Here is a 19,765-nt window from a genome sequence, read left to right on the forward strand (position 1 = left end):
GCTTCACACGTCTCCTAGTTCAGCCTAAGCTGCTCTGCTAAGCTACCATTATCTATCAGCCTAAGCTGCTAGACACCCTATACACTAATAAGGGATAACTGGGCCTGGTGCAAGGTGCAAGTACCCCTTGGTACTCACTACAAGCCAGTCCAGCCTCCTACATTGGTTGTGCAGTGGTGGGATAAGTGCTTTGAGACTGCTTACCACTCTTGTCATTGTACTTTTCATAAGAGAAAAATATACAAAACAAGGTCAGTGTATATACACATAGACAAAAAGTTTTGCATTTCCTCTTTTCACTCTTTTCTAAGTGCTGAAAAGTACTTCTAAACTTTCCAAAAGTTCTTAAAAGTTTAAAAAGTTTTTTTTCTGTCTTTCTAAAAAGTTCTGAAAACTTTTTTCTCTTTTTCTATCACTTTAACTCTCTCTAAAAATGTCTGGCACAGGCCAAAATGTTGATCTGTCCAAACTTGCATATGATCACCTTAGCTGGAAAGGAGCAAGGAGTCTCTGCATAGAGAGAGGTTTGAGTGTAGGGAAGAATCCTTCCTTGGAACTGTTAATTAACATGCTTAGAGAACAAGATAAGGCTATAGGTGCCCCATCTGTTGAAAAAGTACCTAATAGTTCCCAATCTGATTCAGGGACTCCCCCAGGAAAAGATTCAGGAAAGAAACTTCTTAGCCTGCCCTTTACTAGACAGTCTAGCATAGTTGGTAATGATGATGAGCCACACCATACAAATAGTGTTGTCTCACATCATAGCAAAAGCATTTATTCTCACCATACTGGTAGTGATGTTTCTGTTAGCCAAGCTGTTAGGGTGGCTTCTGTAAGGGACAGGTCTCCTTCTGTTCATTCCCATCATACCTCTGTATCTAGGAATGTCCCTCCCACCAACCCTGATGACAGAATGTTAGAGAGGGAACTCAATAAGTTGAGGGTGGAACAAACCAGACTGAAGCTTAAAAAGCAACAGCTGGATTTGGATAGACAGTCTTTTGAACTAGAGAAGGAAAGACAGAAGTTGGGTTTAGAAACCCATGGTGGCAGCAGCAGTATTCCCCATAGTCATCCTGCAAAAGAGCATGATTCCAGGAATCTGCACAAGATAGTTCCCCCTTATAAGGAGGGGGATGACATTAACAAGTGGTTTGCTGCACTTGAGAGGGCCTGTGTTGTACAGGATGTCCCTCAAAGGCAGTGGGCTGCTATCCTATGGCTATCATTTAGTGGAAAAGGTAGGGATAGGCTCCTTACTGTGAAAGAAAATGATGCTAATAATTTCCAAGTTCTTAAGAATGCACTCCTGGATGGTTATGGCTTAACCACTGAACAGTACAGGATAAAGTTCAGAGAGACCAAAAAGGAGTCTTCACAAGACTGGGTTGATTTCATTGACCATTCAGTGAAGGCCTTGGAGGGGTGGTTACATGGCAGTAAAGTTACTGATTATGACAGCCTGTATAACTTGATCCTGAGAGAGCATATTCTTAATAATTGTGTGTCTGATTTGTTGCACCAGTACTTGGTGGACTCTGATCTGACCTCTCCCCAAGAATTGGGAAAGAAGGCAGACAAATGGGTCAGAACAAGAGTGAACAGAAAAGTTCATACAGGGGGTGACAAAGATGGCAACACAAAGAAGGATGGTAAGTCTTCTGACAAGGGTGGGGACAAATCTAAAAATGAGTCTTCATCAGGCCCACAAAAACACTCTGGTGGGGGTGGTGGGCCCAAATCCTCCCTTAATCAGAACAAGGAAAAGAAACCATGGTGCTATTTATGTAAAATAAAAGGCCATTGGACAACAGATCCCAGTTGTCCAAAGAAAGGCACCAATGCTCCTACCACTACAGCCCCTACTGCTACCCCTAGTGTCCCTACTAATAGCAGTGGTGGTGGGAGCAAACCTACTAATAGCCAATCCAAGGGAGTAGCTGGGCTCACTATTGGTAACTTAGTTGGGGTTGGCCTTGTTAGGGAGGCCACAGAGGCTGTGTTAGTCTCTGAGGGGGCTATTGATTTAGCCACCTTAGTTGCTTGTCCCCTTAATTTGGATAAGTACAAGCAGCTACCCCTAATAAATGGTGTTGAGGTTCAGGCCTACAGGGACACTGGTGCCAGTGTGACTATGGTCATAGAGAAACTGGTCCACCCTGAACAACACCTACGTGGTCACCAGTACCAAGTAACCGATGCTCACAACAACACACTTAGCCACCCCATGGCTGTTGTTAATCTCAACTGGGGGGGGGTTACTGGTCCAAAGAAAGTTGTGGTAGCTTCAGATTTACCTGTAGACTGTCTATTAGGGAATGATTTGGAGACATCAGCTTGGTCAGATGTGGAGTTGGAGGCCCATGCAGCAATGCTGGGCATCCCAGGGCATATTTTTGCTTTGACAAGGGCTCAGGCCAAAAAGCAAAAAGGACAGGGAAGCTTGGATCCTGGAACAATGGACCAAGTGCTCCCTAAAGCTAGGGCTAGTAGAAGCAAACCACTTCCTACTATCCCTCCCTCTACAGTGGATTCAACTTCAGAGGAAGAAGAATTCCCTCCCTGTGCAGAACCTACACCAGAGGAGCTTCAAGCAGACACTGCTGAGCTTTTGGGTGAAGGGGGGCCTGCCAGAGAGGAGCTGAGTGTGGCACAGCAAACCTGTCCCACATTAGAGGGTCTCAGACAGCAAGCTGTCAAACAGGCTAATGGGGATGTCAGTGACTCTCACAGAGTTTACTGGGAGGACAACCTCTTGTACACTGAGCATAGGGATCCTAAACCTGGAGCTGCCAGGAGATTAGTGATTCCTCAGGAGTACAGAAAGTTCCTCCTAACCCTGGCACATGACATTCCCCTAGCTGGGCATCTAGGACAAATGAAAACTTGGGACAGGCTTGTTCCCCTGTTTCATTGGCCTAGAATGTCTGAGGACTCAAAGGAATTTTGTAAGTCCTGTGAAACCTGTCAAGCCAGTGGCAAGACAGGTGGCACCCCAAAGGCACCCCTTATCCCACTGCCTGTGGTTGGGGTTCCCTTTGAAAGGGTAGGGGTTGACATAGTTGGCCCCCTTGACCCTCCTACTGCTTCAGGCAATAGGTTTATCTTGGTGGTAGTGGACCATGCCACAAGATACCCTGAAGCAATTCCTTTAAGGACCACTACAGCACCTGCAGTGGCAAAGGCCCTCCTAGGAATATTTTCCAGGGTGGGCTTCCCAAAGGAAGTAGTATCAGACAGGGGAAGCAATTTCATGTCTGCATACTTAAAGGCCATGTGGAAGGAGTGTGGTGTAACTTACAAGTTCACTACACCCTATCATCCACAAACAAATGGACTGGTGGAGAGATTTAATAAAACTCTCAAAGGCATGATTATGGGTCTCCCTGAAAAACTCCGCAGGAGATGGGATATCCTTCTACCATGCCTCCTTTTTGCCTACAGGGAGGTACCCCAGAAAGGAGTGGGCTTCAGCCCCTTTGAACTTCTTTTTGGACACCCTGTTAGGGGTCCACTCACACTTGTAAAGGAGGGTTGGGAACAATCTTTAAAAGCTCCTAAGCAGGATATTGTGGATTATGTACTTGGCCTCAGATCAAGAATGGCTGAGTACATGAAAAAGGCCAGTAAAAACCTTCAGGCCAGCCAAGAGCTCCAGAAGCAATGGCATGATCAGAAGGCTGTTTTGGTTCAGTACCAACCAAGGCAGAAAGTGTGGGTCTTGGAGCCTGTGGCCCCAAGAGCACTCCAAGATAAATGGAGTGGACCCCACACAATTGTTGAAAAGAAGGGAGAAGTCACCTATTTAGTTGACTTAGGCACTGCCAGGAGTCCCCTTAGGGTGCTCCATGTCAACCGCCTGAAACCCTACTATGACAGGGCTGATCTCACCCTGCTCATGGCAACTGATGAGGGACAGGAAGAAGACAGTGATCCTCTACCTGATCTCTTCTCTTCCACAGAACAAGATGCTCTTGTGGAAGGTGTAGTTTTGGCTGATTGTCTTACTGCTGAGCAGAAAGACAATTGCATAAACCTCCTAGATCAATTCTCTGAACTCTTCTCTACTGTGCCAGGTACCAGTTCTTGGTGTGAGCACACTATAGATACTGGAGACAGCTTGCCTGTCAAAAGTAAGATCTATAGGCAGCCTGACCATGTCAGGGACTGCATAAAGCAAGAGGTCCAGAAAATGTTAGAACTAGGAGTGGTTGAGCACTCTGACAGTCCATGGGCTTCTCCTGTGGTACTGGTACCAAAACCCCATTCTAAAGATGGAAAGAAGGAAATGCGGTTTTGTGTAGACTATAGAGGTCTCAACTTGGTAACCAAAACTGATGCTCACCCTATACCCAGGGCAGATGAGCTCATAGATACACTGGCATCTGCCAAGTATCTAAGCACTTTTGATTTGACTGCAGGGTATTGGCAGATCAAATTGTCAGAAGATGCTAAACCTAAGACTGCATTTTCTACCATTGGAGGACATTACCAGTTTACTGTAATGCCTTTTGGTTTGAAAAATGCACCTGCCACTTTTCAAAGGTTGGTGAACACAGTCCTGCAAGGGCTGGAAGCTTTCAGTGCAGCATATTTGGACGATATAGCTGTCTTTAGCTCCAGCTGGGATGATCACCTGGTCCACCTATGGAAAGTTTTGGAGGCCCTGCAAAAGGCAGGCCTCACTATCAAGGCTTCAAAGTGCCAGATAGGGCAGGGTAAGGTGGTTTATCTGGGACACCTTGTTGGTGGGGAACAGATTGCACCACTACAGGGGAAAATCCAAACAATTATTGATTGGATTCCCCCTACCACTCAGACTCAAGTGAGAGCCTTCCTAGGCCTCACTGGGTATTACAGGAGGTTCATTAAGAACTATGGCTCCATTGCAGCCCCGCTTAATGACCTCACATCCAAGAAAATGCCTAAAAAGGTATTATGGACAGCAAACTGTCAGAAAGCTTTTGAGGAGCTGAAGCAGGCCATGTGCTCTGCACCTGTCCTGAAAAGCCCTTGTTACTCTAAAAAATTCTATGTCCAAACTGATGCATCTGAATTAGGAGTAGGGGCAGTCCTATCACAACTTAATTCTGAGGGCCAGGATCAACCTGTTGCTTTTATTAGTAGGAGGTTGACCCCTAGAGAAAAGCGTTGGTCTGCCATAGAGAGGGAGGCCTTTGCTGTGGTCTGGGCTCTGAAGAAGTTGAGGCCATACCTGTTTGGCACTCACTTCATTGTTCAGACAGACCACAAACCTCTACTTTGGCTAAAACAAATGAAAGGTGAAAATCCTAAATTGTTGAGGTGGTCCATATCCCTACAGGGAATGGACTATACAGTGGAACATAGACCTGGGAGTAGCCACTCCAATGCAGATGGACTCTCCAGATATTTCCACTTAGACAATGAAGACTCATCAGGTCATGGCTAGTCTTATTGTCCTTCGTTTGGGGGGGGGGTTGTGTAGGAAAGTACCATCTTGCCTGGCATGTTACCCCCATTTTTCACTGTATACTGTATATGTTGTTTTAGTTGTATGTGTCACTGGGACCCTGGTAACCCAGGGCCCCAGTGCTCATAAGTGTGCCTGAATGTGTTACCTGTGTAGTGACTAACTGTCTCACTGAGGCTCTGCTAATCAGAACCTCAGTGGTTATGCTCTCTCATTTCTTTCCAAATTGTCACTAACAGGCTAGTGACCAATTTTACCAATTTACATTGGCTTACTGGAACACCCTTATAATTCCCTAGTATATGGTACTGAGGTACCCAGGGTATTGGGGTTCCAGAAGATCCCTATGGGCTGCAGCAATTCTTTTGCCACCCATAGGGAGCTCTGACAATTCTTACACAGGCCTGCCACTGCAGCCTGAGTGAAATAACGTCCACGTTATTTCACAGCCATTTTACACTGCACTTAAGTAACTTATAAGTCACCTATATGTCTAACCTTTACCTGGTAAAGGTTAGGTGCAAAGTTACTTAGTGTGAGGGCACCCTGGCACTAGCCAAGGTGCCCCCACATTGTTCAGAGCCAATTCCCTGAACTTTGTGAGTGCGGGGACACCATTACACGCGTGCACTACATATAGGTCAATACCTATATGTAGCTTCACAATGGTAACTTCGAATATGGCCATGTAACATGTCTAAGATCATGGAATTGCCCCTCTATGCCATCCTGACATTGTTGGCACAATTCGATGATCCCAGTGGTCTGTAGCACAGACCCTGGCACTGCCAAACTACCTTTCCTGGGGTTTCACTGCAGCTGCTGCCAACCTTTCAGACAGGTTTCTGCCCTCCTGGGGTCAAGCCAGGCTTGTCCCAGGATGGCAGAACAAAGGACTTCCTCTGAGAGAGGGTGTTACACCCTCTCCCTTTGGAAAATGGTGTGAAGGCAGGGGAGGGGTAGCCTCCCCCAGCCTCTGGAAATGCTTTCTTGGGCACAGATGTGTCCAATTCTGCATAAGCCAGTCTACACCGGTTCAGGGACCCCTTAGCCCCTGCTCTGGCGCGAAACTGGACAAAGGAAAGGGGAGTGACCACTCCCCTGACCTGCACCTCCCCTGGGAGGTGTCCAGAGCTCCTCCAGTGTGCTCCAGACCTCTGCCATCTTGGAAACAGAGGTGCTTCTGGCACACTGGACTGCTCTGAGTGGCCAGTGCCACCAGGTGACGTCAGAGACTCCTTGTGATAGGCTCCTTCAGGTGTTGCTTGCCTATCCTCTCTCCTAAGTAGCCAAACCCTCTTTTCTGGCTATTTAGGGTCTCTGTCTCTGGGGAAACTTTAGATAACGAATGCAAGAGCTCAGCCGAGTTCCTCTGCATCTCTCTCTTCACCTTCTGATAAGGAATCGACTGCTGACCGCGCTGGAAGCCTGCAAACCTGCAACAAAGTAGCTAAAACGACTACTGCAACTCTGTAACGCTGATCCTGCCGCCTTCTCGACTGTTTTCCTGTCTGTGCATGCTGTGGGGGTAGTCTGCCTCCTCTCTGCACCAGAAGCTCCGAAGAAATCTCCCGTGGGTCGACGGAATCTTCCCCCTGCAACCGCAGGCACCAAAAAGCTGCATTACCGGTCCCTTGGGTCTCCTCTCAGCACGACGAGCGAGGTCCCTCGAATCCAGCAACTCTGTCCAAGTGGCCCCCACAGTCCAGTGACTCTTCAGTCCAAGTTTGGTGGAGGTAAGTCCTTGCCTCACCTCGCTGGGCTGCATTGCTGGGAACCGCGACTTTTGCAGCTACTCCGGCCCCTGTGCACTTCCGGCGGAAATCCTTCGTGCACAGCCAAGCCTGGGTCCACGGCACTCTAAGCTGCATTGCACGACTTTCTAAGTTGGTCTCCGGCGACGTGGGACTCCTTTGTGTAACTTCGGGTGAGCACCGTTTCACGCATCCTCGTAGTGCCTGTTTCTGGCACTTCTCCGGGTGCTACCTGCTGCTGAGAGGGCTCCTTGTCTTGCTCGACGTCCCCTCTCTCTCCTGGTCCAATTTGCGACCTCCTGGTCCCTCCAGGGCCACAGCAGCGTCCAAAAACGCTAACCGCACGATTTGCAGCTAGCAAGGCTTGTTGGCGTTCTTTCGGCGGGAAAACACTTCTGCACGACTCTCCACGGCGAGAGGGATCCGTCCACCAAAGGGGAAGTCTCTAGCCCTTTTCGTTCCTGCAGAAACCTCAGCTTCTTATGTCTAGTAGAAGCTTCTTTGCACCCGCAGCTGGCATTTCCTGGGCATCTGCCCATCTCCGACTTGCTTGTGACTTTTGGACTTGGTCCCCTTGTTCCACAGGTACCCTAGTTTGGAAATCCACAGTTGTTGCATTGTTGGTTTGTGTCTTTCCTGCATTATTCCTCTAACACGACTTCTTTGTCCTTAGGGGAACTTTAGTGCACTTTGCACTCACTTTTCAGGGTCTTGGGGAGGGTTATTTTTCTAACTCTCACTATTTTCTAATAGTCCCAGCGACCCTCTACAAGGTCACATAGGTTTGGGGTCCATTCGTGGTTCGCATTCCACTTTTGGAGTATATGGTTTGTGTTGCCCCTATCCCTATGTTTCCCCATTGCATCCTATTGTAACTATACATTGTTTGCACTGTTTTCTAAGACTATACTGCATATTTTTGCTATTGTGTATATATATCTTGTGTATATTTCCTATCCTCTCACTGAGGGTACACTCTAAGATACTTTGGCATATTGTCATAAAAATAAAGTACCTTTATTTTCAGTATAACTGTGTATTGTGTTTTCTTATGATATTGTGCATATGACACTAAGTGGTACTGTAGTAGCTTCACACGTCTCCTAGTTCAGCCTAAGCTGCTCTGCTAAGCTACCATTATCTATCAGCCTAAGCTGCTAGACACCCTATACACTAATAAGGGATAACTGGGCCTGGTGCAAGGTGCAAGTACCCCTTGGTACTCACTACAAGCCAGTCCAGCCTCCTACATTGGTTGTGCAGTGGTGGGATAAGTGCTTTGAGACTGCTTACCACTCTTGTCATTGTACTTTTCATAAGAGAAAAATATACAAAACAAGGTCAGTGTATATACACATAGACAAAAAGTTTTGCATTTCCTCTTTTCACTCTTTTCTAAGTGCTGAAAAGTACTTCTAAACTTTCAAAAAGTTCTTAAAAGTTTAAAAAGTTTTTTTTCTGTCTTTCTAAAAAGTTCTGAAAACTTTTTTCTCTTTTTCTATCACTTTAACTCTCTCTAAAAATGTCTGGCACAGGCCAAAATGTTGATCTGTCCAAACTTGCATATGATCACCTTAGCTGGAAAGGAGCAAGGAGTCTCTGCATAGAGAGAGGTTTGAGTGTAGGGAAGAATCCTTCCTTGGAACTGTTAATTAACATGCTTAGAGAACAAGATAAGGCTATAGGTGCCCCATCTGTTGAAAAAGTACCTAATAGTTCCCAATCTGATTCAGGGACTCCCCCAGGAAAAGATTCAGGAAAGAAACTTCTTAGCCTGCCCTTTACTAGACAGTCTAGCATAGTTGGTAATGATGATGAGCCACACCATACAAATAGTGTTGTCTCACATCATAGCAAAAGCATTTATTCTCACCATACTGGTAGTGATGTTTCTGTTAGCCAAGCTGTTAGGGTGGCTTCTGTAAGGGACAGGTCTCCTTCTGTTCATTCCCATCATACCTCTGTATCTAGGAATGTCCCTCCCACCAACCCTGATGACAGAATGTTAGAGAGGGAACTCAATAAGTTGAGGGTGGAACAAACCAGACTGAAGCTTAAAAAGCAACAGCTGGATTTGGATAGACAGTCTTTTGAACTAGAGAAGGAAAGACAGAAGTTGGGTTTAGAAACCCATGGTGGCAGCAGCAGTATTCCCCATAGTCATCCTGCAAAAGAGCATGATTCCAGGAATCTGCACAAGATAGTTCCCCCTTATAAGGAGGGGGATGACATTAACAAGTGGTTTGCTGCACTTGAGAGGGCCTGTGTTGTACAGGATGTCCCTCAAAGGCAGTGGGCTGCTATCCTATGGCTATCATTTAGTGGAAAAGGTAGGGATAGGCTCCTTACTGTGAACGAAAATGATGCTAATAATTTCCAAGTTCTTAAGAATGCACTCCTGGATGGTTATGGCTTAACCACTGAACATTACAGGATAAAGTTCAGAGAGACCAAAAAGGAGTCTTCACAAGACTGGGTTGATTTCATTGACCATTCAGTGAAGGCCTTGGAGGGGTGGTTACATGGCAGTAAAGTTACTGATTATGACAGCCTGTATAACTTGATCCTGAGAGAGCATATTCTTAATAATTGTGTGTCTGATTTGTTGCACCAGTACTTGGTGGACTCTGATCTGACCTCTCCCCAAGAATTGGGAAAGAAGGCAGACAAATGGGTCAGAACAAGAGTGAACAGAAAAGTTCATACAGGGGGTGACAAAGATGGCAACACAAAGAAGGATGGTAAGTCTTCTGACAAGGGTGGGGACAAATCTAAAAATGAGTCTTCATCAGGCCCACAAAAACACTCTGGTGGGGGTGGTGGGCCCAAATCCTCCCTTAATCAGAACAAGGAAAAGAAACCATGGTGCTATTTATGTAAAATAAAAGGCCATTGGACAACAGATCCTAGTTGTCCAAAGAAAGGCACCAATGCTCCTACCACTACAGCCCCTACTGCTACCCCTAGTGTCCCTACTAATAGCAGTGGTGGTGGGAGCAAACCTACTAATAGCCAATCCAAGGGAGTAGCTGGGCTCACTATTGGTAACTTAGTTGGGGTTGGCCTTGTTAGGGAGGCCACAGAGGCTGTGTTAGTCTCTGAGGGGGCTATTGATTTAGCCACCTTAGTTGCTTGTCCCCTTAATTTGGATAAGTACAAGCAGCTACCCCTAATAAATGGTGTTGAGGTTCAGGCCTACAGGGACACTGGTGCCAGTGTGACTATGGTCATAGAGAAACTGGTCCACCCTGAACAACACCTACGTGGTCACCAGTACCAAGTAACCGATGCTCACAACAACACACTTAGCCACCCCATGGCTGTTGTTAATCTCAACTGGGGGGGGGGTTACTGGTCCAAAGAAAGTTGTGGTAGCTTCAGATTTACCTGTAGACTGTCTATTAGGGAATGATTTGGAGACATCAGCTTGGTCAGATGTGGAGTTGGAGGCCCATGCAGCAATGCTGGGCATCCCAGGGCATATTTTTGCTTTGACAAGGGCTCAGGCCAAAAAGCAAAAAGGACAGGGAAGCTTGGATCCTGGAACAATGGACCAAGTGCTCCCTAAAGCTAGGGCTAGTAGAAGCAAACCACTTCCTACTATCCCTCCCTCTACAGTGGATTCAACTTCAGAGGAAGAAGAATTCCCTCCCTGTGCAGAACCTACACCAGAGGAGCTTCAAGCAGACACTGCTGAGCTTTTGGGTGAAGGGGGGCCTGCCAGAGAGGAGCTGAGTGTGGCACAGCAAACCTGTCCCACATTAGAGGGTCTCAGACAGCAAGCTGTCAAACAGGCTAATGGGGATGTCAGTGACTCTCACAGAGTTTACTGGGAGGACAACCTCTTGTACACTGAGCATAGGGATCCTAAACCTGGAGCTGCCAGGAGATTAGTGATTCCTCAGGAGTACAGAAAGTTCCTCCTAACCCTGGCACATGACATTCCCCTAGCTGGGCATCTAGGACAAATGAAAACTTGGGACAGGCTTGTTCCCCTGTTTCATTGGCCTAGAATGTCTGAGGACACAAAGGAATTTTGTAAGTCCTGTGAAACCTGTCAAGCCAGTGGCAAGACAGGTGGCACCCCAAAGGCACCCCTTATCCCACTGCCTGTGGTTGGGGTTCCCTTTGAAAGGGTAGGGGTTGACATAGTTGGCCCCCTTGACCCTCCTACTGCTTCAGGCAATAGGTTTATCTTGGTGGTAGTGGACCATGCCACAAGATACCCTGAAGCAATTCCTTTAAGGACCACTACAGCACCTGCAGTGGCAAAGGCCCTCCTAGGAATATTTTCCAGGGTGGGCTTCCCAAAGGAAGTAGTATCAGACAGGGGAAGCAATTTCATATCTGCATACTTAAAGGCCATGTGGAAGGAGTGTGGTATAACTTACAAGTTCACTACACCCTATCATCTACAAACAAATGGACTGGTGGAGAGATTTAATAAAACTCTCAAAGGCATGATTATGGGTCTCCCTGAAAAACTCCGCAGGAGATGGGATATCCTTCTACCATGCCTCCTTTTTGCCTACAGGGAGGTACCCCAGAAAGGAGTGGGCTTCAGCCCCTTTGAACTTCTTTTTGGACACCCTGTTAGGGGTCCACTCACACTTGTAAAGGAGGGTTGGGAACAACCTTTAAAAGCTCCTAAGCAGGATATTGTGGATTATGTACTTGGCCTCAGATCAAGAATGGCTGAGTACATGAAAAAGGCCAGTAAAAACCTTCAGGCCAGCCAAGAGCTCCAGAAGCAATGGCATGATCAGAAGGCTGTTTTGGTTCAGTACCAACCAGGGCAGAAAGTGTGGGTCTTGGAGCCTGTGGCCCCAAGAGCACTCCAAGATAAATGGAGTGGACCCCACACAATTGTTGAAAAGAAGGGAGAAGTCACCTATTTAGTTGACTTAGGCACTGCCAGGAGTCCCCTTAGGGTGCTCCATGTCAACCGCCTGAAACCCTACTATGACAGGGCTGATCTCACCCTGCTCATGGCAACTGATGAGGGACAGGAAGAAGACAGTGATCCTCTACCTGATCTCTTCTCTTCCACAGAACAAGATGCTCTTGTGGAAGGTGTAGTTTTGGCTGATTGTCTTACTGCTGAGCAGAAAGACAATTGCATAAACCTCCTAGATCAATTCTCTGAACTCTTCTCTACTGTGCCAGGTACCACTTCTTGGTGTGAGCACACTATAGATACTGGAGACAGCTTGCCTGTCAAAAGTAAGATCTATAGGCAGCCTGACCATGTCAGGGACTGAATAAAGCAAGAGGTCCAGAAAATGTTAGAACTAGGAGTGGTTGAGCACTCTGACAGTCCATGGGCTTCTCCTGTGGTACTGGTACCAAAACCCCATTCTAAAGATGGAAAGAAGGAAATGCGGTTTTGTGTAGACTATAGAGGTCTCAACTTGGTAACCAAAACTGATGCTCACCCTATACCCAGGGCAGATGAGCTCATAGATACACTGGCATCTGCCAAGTATCTAAGCACTTTTGATTTGACTGCAGGGTATTGGCAGATCAAATTGTCAGAAGATGCTAAACCTAAGACTGCATTTTCTACCATTGGAGGACATTACCAGTTTACTGTAATGCCTTTTGGTTTGAAAAATGCACCTGCCACTTTTCAAAGGTTGGTGAACACAGTCCTGCAAGGGCTGGAAGCTTTCAGTGCAGCATATTTGGACGATATAGCTGTCTTTAGCTCCAGCTGGGATGATCACCTGGTCCACCTATGGAAAGTTTTGGAGGCCCTGCAAAAGGCAGGCCTCACTATCAAGGCTTCAAAGTGCCAGATAGGGCAGGGTAAGGTGGTTTATCTGGGACACCTTGTTGGTGGGGAACAGATTGCACCACTACAGGGGAAAATCCAAACAATTATTGATTGGATTCCCCCTACCACTCAGACTCAAGTGAGAGCCTTCCTAGGCCTCACTGGGTATTACAGGAGGTTCATTAAGAACTATGGCTCCATTGCAGCCCCGCTTAATGACCTCACATCCAAGAAAATGCCTAAAAAGGTATTATGGACAGCAAACTGTCAGAAAGCTTTTGAGGAGCTGAAGCAGGCCATGTGCTCTGCACCTGTCCTGAAAAGCCCTTGTTACTCTAAAAAATTCTATGTCCAAACTGATGCATCTGAATTAGGAGTAGGGGCAGTCCTATCACAACTTAATTCTGAGGGCGAGGATCAACCTGTTGCTTTTATTAGTAGGAGGTTGACCCCTAGAGAAAAGCGTTGGTCTGCCATAGAGAGGGAGGCCTTTGCTGTGGTCTGGGCTCTGAAGAAGTTGAGGCCATACCTGTTTGGCACTCACTTCATTGTTCAGACAGACCACAAACCTCTACTTTGGCTAAAACAAATGAAAGGTGAAAATCCTAAATTGTTGAGGTGGTCCATATCCCTACAGGGAATGGACTATACAGTGGAACATAGACCTGGGAGTAGCCACTCCAATGCAGATGGACTCTCCAGATATTTCCACTTAGACAATGAAGACTCATCAGGTCATGGCTAGTCTTATTGTCCTTCGTTTGGGGGGGGGGGTTGTGTAGGAAAGTACCATCTTGCCTGGCATGTTACCCCCATTTTTCACTGTATATATGTTGTTTTAGTTGTATGTGTCACTGAGACCCTGGTAACCCAGGGCCCCAGTACTCATAAGTGTGCCTGAATGTGTTACCTGTGTAGTGACTAACTGTCTCACTGAGGCTCTGCTAATCAGAACCTCAGAGGTTATGCTCTCTCATTTCTTTCCAAATTGTCACTAACAGGCTAGTGACCAATTTTACCAATTTACATTGGCTTACTGGAACACCCTTATAATTCCCTAGTATATGGTACTGAGGTACCCAGGGTATTGGGGTTCCAGAAGATCCCTATGGGCTGCAGCAATTCTTTTGCCACCCATAGGGAGCTCTGACAATTCTTACACAGGCCTGCCACTGCAGCCTGAGTGAAATAACGTCCACGTTATTTCACAGCCATTTTACACTGCACTTAAGTAACTTATAAGTCACCTATATGTCTAACCTTTACCTGGTAAAGGTTAGGTGCAAAGTTACTTAGTGTGAGGGCACCCTGGCACTAGCCAAGGTGCCCCCACATTGTTCAGAGCCAATTCCCTGAACTTTGTGAGTGCGGGGACACCATTACACGCGTGCACTACATATAGGTCAATACCTATATGTAGCTTCACAATGGTAACTCCGAATATGGCCATGTAACATGTCTAAGATCATGGAATTGCCCCTCTATGCCATCCTGGCATTGTTGGCACAATTCGATGATCCCAGTGGTCTGTAGCACAGACCCTGGCACTGCCAAACTACCTTTCCTGGGGTTTCACTGCAGCTGCTGCCAACCTTTCAGACAGGTTTCTGCCCTCCTGGGGTCAAGCCAGGCTTGTCCCAGGATGGCAGAACAAAGGACTTCCTCTGAGAGAGGGTGTTACACCCTCTCCCTTTGGAAAATGGTGTGAAGGCAGGGGAGGGGTAGCCTCCCCCAGCCTCTGGAAATGCTTTCTTGGGCACAGATGTGTCCAATTCTGCATAAGCCAGTCTACACCGGTTCAGGGACCCCTTAGCCCCTGCTCTGGCGCGAAACTGGACAAAGGAAAGGGGAGTGACCACTCCCCTGACCTGCACCTCCCCTGGGAGGTGTCCAGAGCTCCTCCAGTGTGCTCCAGACCTCTGCCATCTTGGAAACAGAGGTGCTTCTGGCACACTGGACTGCTCTGAGTGGCCAGTGCCACCAGGTGACGTCAGAGACTCCTTGTGATAGGCTCCTTCAGGTGTTGCTTGCCTATCCTCTCTCCTAAGTAGCCAAACCCTCTTTTCTGGCTATTTAGGGTCTCTGTCTCTGGGGAAACTTTAGATAACGAATGCAAGAGCTCAGCCGAGTTCCTCTGCATCTCTCTCTTCACCTTCTGATAAGGAATCGACTGCTGACCGCGCTGGAAGCCTGCAAACCTGCAACAAAGTAGCTAAAACGACTACTGCAACTCTGTAACGCTGATCCTGCCGCCTTCTCGACTGTTTTCCTGTCTGTGCATGCTGTGGGGGTAGTCTGCCTCCTCTCTGCACCAGAAGCTCCGAAGAAATCTCCCGTGGGTCGACGGAATCTTACCCCTGCAACCGCAGGCACCAAAAAGCTGCATTACCGGTCCCTTGGGTCTCCTCTCAGCACGACGAGCGAGGTCCCTCGAATCCAGCAACTCTGTCCAAGTGGCCCCCACAGTCCAGTGACTCTTCAGTCCAAGTTTGGTGGAGGTAAGTCCTTGCCTCACCTCGCTGGGCTGCATTGCTGGGAACCGCGACTTTTGCAGCTACTCCGGCCCCTGTGCACTTCCGGCGGAAATCCTTCGTGCACAGCCAAGCCTGGGTCCACGGCACTCTAAGCTGCATTGCACGACTTTCTAAGTTGGTCTCCGGCGACGTGGGACTCCTTTGTGTAACTTCGGGTGAGCACCGTTTCACGCATCCTCGTAGTGCCTGTTTCTGGCACTTCTCCGGGTGCTACCTGCTGCTGAGAGGGCTCCTTGTCTTGCTCGATGTCCCCTCTCTCTACTGGTCCAATTTGCGACCTCCTGGTCCCTCCAGGGCCACAGCAGCGTCCAAAAACGCTAACCGCACGATTTGCAGCTAGCAAGGCTTGTTGGCGTTCTTTCGGCGGGAAAACACTTCTCCACGACTCTCCACGGCGAGCGGGATCCGTCCACCAAATGGGAAGTCTCTAGCCCTTTTCGTTCCTGCAGAAACCTCAGCTTCTTATGTCCAGTAGAAGCTTCTTTGCACCCGCAGCTGGCATTTCCTGGGCATCTGCCCATCTCCGACTTGCTTGTGACTTTTGGACTTGGTCCCCTTGTTCCACAGGTACCCTAGTTTGGAAATCCACAGTTGTTGCATTGTTGGTTTGTGTCTTTCCTGCATTATTCCTCTAACACGACTTCTTTGTCCTTAGGGGAACTTTAGTGCACTTTGCACTCACTTTTCAGGGTCTTGGGGAGGGTTATTTTTCTAACTCTCACTATTTTCTAATAGTCCCAGCGACCCTCTACAAGGTCACATAGGTTTGGGGTCCATTCGTGGTTCGCATTCCACTTTTGGAGTATATGGTTTGTGTTGCCCCTATCCCTATGTTTCCCCATTGCATCCTATTGTAACTATACATTGTTTGCACTGTTTTCTAAGACTATACTGCATATTTTTGCTATTGTGTATATATATCTTGTGTATATTTCCTATCCTCTCACTGAGGGTACACTCTAAGATACTTTGGCATATTGTCATAAAAATAAAGTACCTTTATTTTCAGTATAACTGTGTATTGTGTTTTCTTATGATATTGTGCATATGACACTAAGTGGTACTGTAGTAGCTTCACACGTCTCCTAGTTCAGCCTAAGCTGCTCTGCTAAGCTACCATTATCTATCAGCCTAAGCTGCTAGACACCCTATACACTAATAAGGGATAACTGGGCCTGGTGCAAGGTGCAAGTACCCCTTGGTACTCACTACAAGCCAGTCCAGCCTCCTACATTGGTTGTGCAGTGGTGGGATAAGTGCTTTGAGACTGCTTACCACTCTTGTCATTGTACTTTTCATAAGAGAAAAATATACAAAACAAGGTCAGTGTATATACACATAGACAAAAAGTTTTGCATTTCCTCTTTTCACTCTTTTCTAAGTGCTGAAAAGTACTTCTAAACTTTCAAAAAGTTCTTAAAAGTTTAAAAAGTTTTTTTTCTGTCTTTCTAAAAAGTTCTGAAAACTTTTTTCTCTTTTTCTATCACTTTAACTCTCTCTAAAAATGTCTGGCACAGGCCAAAATGTTGATCTGTCCAAACTTGCATATGATCACCTTAGCTGGAAAGGAGCAAGGAGTCTCTGCATAGAGAGAGGTTTGAGTGTAGGGAAGAATCCTTCCTTGGAACTGTTAATTAACATGCTTAGAGAACAAGATAAGGCTATAGGTGCCCCATCTGTTGAAAAAGTACCTAATAGTTCCCAATCTGATTCAGGGACTCCCCCAGGAAAAGATTCAGGAAAGAAACTTCTTAGCCTGCCCTTTACTAGACAGTCTAGCATAGTTGGTAATGATGATGAGCCACACCATACAAATAGTGTTGTCTCACATCATAGCAAAAGCATTTATTCTCACCATACTGGTAGTGATGTTTCTGTTAGCCAAGCTGTTAGGGTGGCTTCTGTAAGGGACAGGTCTCCTTCTGTTCATTCCCATCATACCTCTGTATCTAGGAATGTCCCTCCCACCAACCCTGATGACAGAATGTTAGAGAGGGAACTCAATAAGTTGAGGGTGGAACAAACCAGACTGAAGCTTAAAAAGCAACAGCTGGATTTGGATAGACAGTCTTTTGAACTAGAGAAGGAAAGACAGAAGTTGGGTTTAGAAACCCATGGTGGCAGCAGCAGTATTCCCCATAGTCATCCTGCAAAAGAGCATGATTCCAGGAATCTGCACAAGATAGTTCCCCCTTATAAGGAGGGGGATGACATTAACAAGTGGTTTGCTGCACTTGAGAGGGCCTGTGTTGTACAGGATGTCCCTCAAAGGCAGTGGGCTGCTATCCTATGGCTATCATTTAGTGGAAAAGGTAGGGATAGGCTCCTTACTGTGAACGAAAATGATGCTAATAATTTCCAAGTTCTTAAGAATGCACTCCTGGATGGTTATGGCTTAACCACTGAACATTACAGGATAAAGTTCAGAGAGACCAAAAAGGAGTCTTCACAAGACTGGGTTGATTTCATTGACCATTCAGTGAAGGCCTTGGAGGGGTGGTTACATGGCAGTAAAGTTACTGATTATGACAGCCTGTATAACTTGATCCTGAGAGAGCATATTCTTAATAATTGTGTGTCTGATTTGTTGCACCAGTACTTGGTGGACTCTGATCTGACCTCTCCCCAAGAATTGGGAAAGAAGGCAGACAAATGGGTCAGAACAAGAGTGAACAGAAAAGTTCATACAGGGGGTGACAAAGATGGCAACACAAAGAAGGATGGTAAGTCTTCTGACAAGGGTGGGGACAAATCTAAAAATGAGTCTTCATCAGGCCCACAAAAACACTCTGGTGGGGGTGGTGGGCCCAAATCCTCCCTTAATCAGAACAAGGAAAAGAAACCATGGTGCTATTTATGTAAAATAAAAGGCCATTGGACAACAGATCCCAGTTGTCCAAAGAAAGGCACCAATGCTCCTACCACTACAGCCCCTACTGCTACCCCTAGTGTCCCTACTAATAGCAGTGGTGGTGGGAGCAAACCTACTAATAGCCAATCCAAGGGAGTAGCTGGGCTCACTATTGGTAACTTAGTTGGGGTTGGCCTTGTTAGGGAGGCCACAGAGGCTGTGTTAGTCTCTGAGGGGGCTATTGATTTAGCCACCTTAGTTGCTTGTCCCCTTAATTTGGATAAGTACAAGCAGCTACCCCTAATAAATGGTGTTGAGGTTCAGGCCTACAGGGACACTGGTGCCAGTGTGACTATGGTCATAGAGAAACTGGTCCACCCTGAACAACACCTACGTGGTCACCAGTACCAAGTAACCGATGCTCACAACAACACACTTAGCCACCCCATGGCTGTTGTTAATCTCAACTGGGGGGGGGTTACTGGTCCAAAGAAAGTTGTGGTAGCTTCAGATTTACCTGTAGACTGTCTATTAGGGAATGATTTGGAGACATCAGCTTGGTCAGATGTGGAGTTGGAGGCCCATGCAGCAATGCTGGGCATCCCAGGGCATATTTTTGCTTTGACAAGGGCTCAGGCCAAAAAGCAAAAAGGACAGGGAAGCTTGGATCCTGGAACAATGGACCAAGTGCTCCCTAAAGCTAGGGCTAGTAGAAGCAAACCACTTCCTACTATCCCTCCCTCTACAGTGGATTCAACTTCAGAGGAAGAAGAATTCCCTCCCTGTGCAGAACCTACACCAGAGGAGCTTCAAGCAGACACTGCTGAGCTTTTGGGTGAAGGGGGGCCTGCCAGAGAGGAGCTGAGTGTGGCACAGCAAACCTGTCCCACATTAGAGGGTCTCAGACAGCAAGCTGTCAAACAGGCTAATGAGGATGTCAGTGACTCTCACAGAGTTTACTGGGAGGACAACCTCTTGTACACTGAGCATAGGGATCCTAAACCTGGAGCTGCCAGGAGATTAGTGATTCCTCAGGAGTACAGAAAGTTCCTCCTAACCCTGGCACATGACATTCCCCTAGCTGGGCATCTAGGACAAATGAAAACTTGGGACAGGCTTGTTCCCCTGTTTCATTGGCCTAGAATGTCTGAGGACACAAAGGAATTTTGTAAGTCCTGTGAAACCTGTCAAGCCAGTGGCAAGACAGGTGGCACCCCAAAGGCACCCCTTATCCCACTGCCTGTGGTTGGGGTTCCCTTTGAAAGGGTAGGGGTTGACATAGTTGGCCCCCTTGACCCTCCTACTGCTTCAGGCAATAGGTTTATCTTGGTGGTAGTGGACCATGCCACAAGATACCCTGAAGCAATTCCTTTAAGGACCACTACAGCACCTGCAGTG

This window comes from Pleurodeles waltl, chromosome 4_2 (genome assembly GCF_031143425.1).
Source record: "Pleurodeles waltl isolate 20211129_DDA chromosome 4_2, aPleWal1.hap1.20221129, whole genome shotgun sequence".
Lineage (NCBI taxonomy): Eukaryota > Metazoa > Chordata > Amphibia > Caudata > Salamandridae > Pleurodeles > Pleurodeles waltl.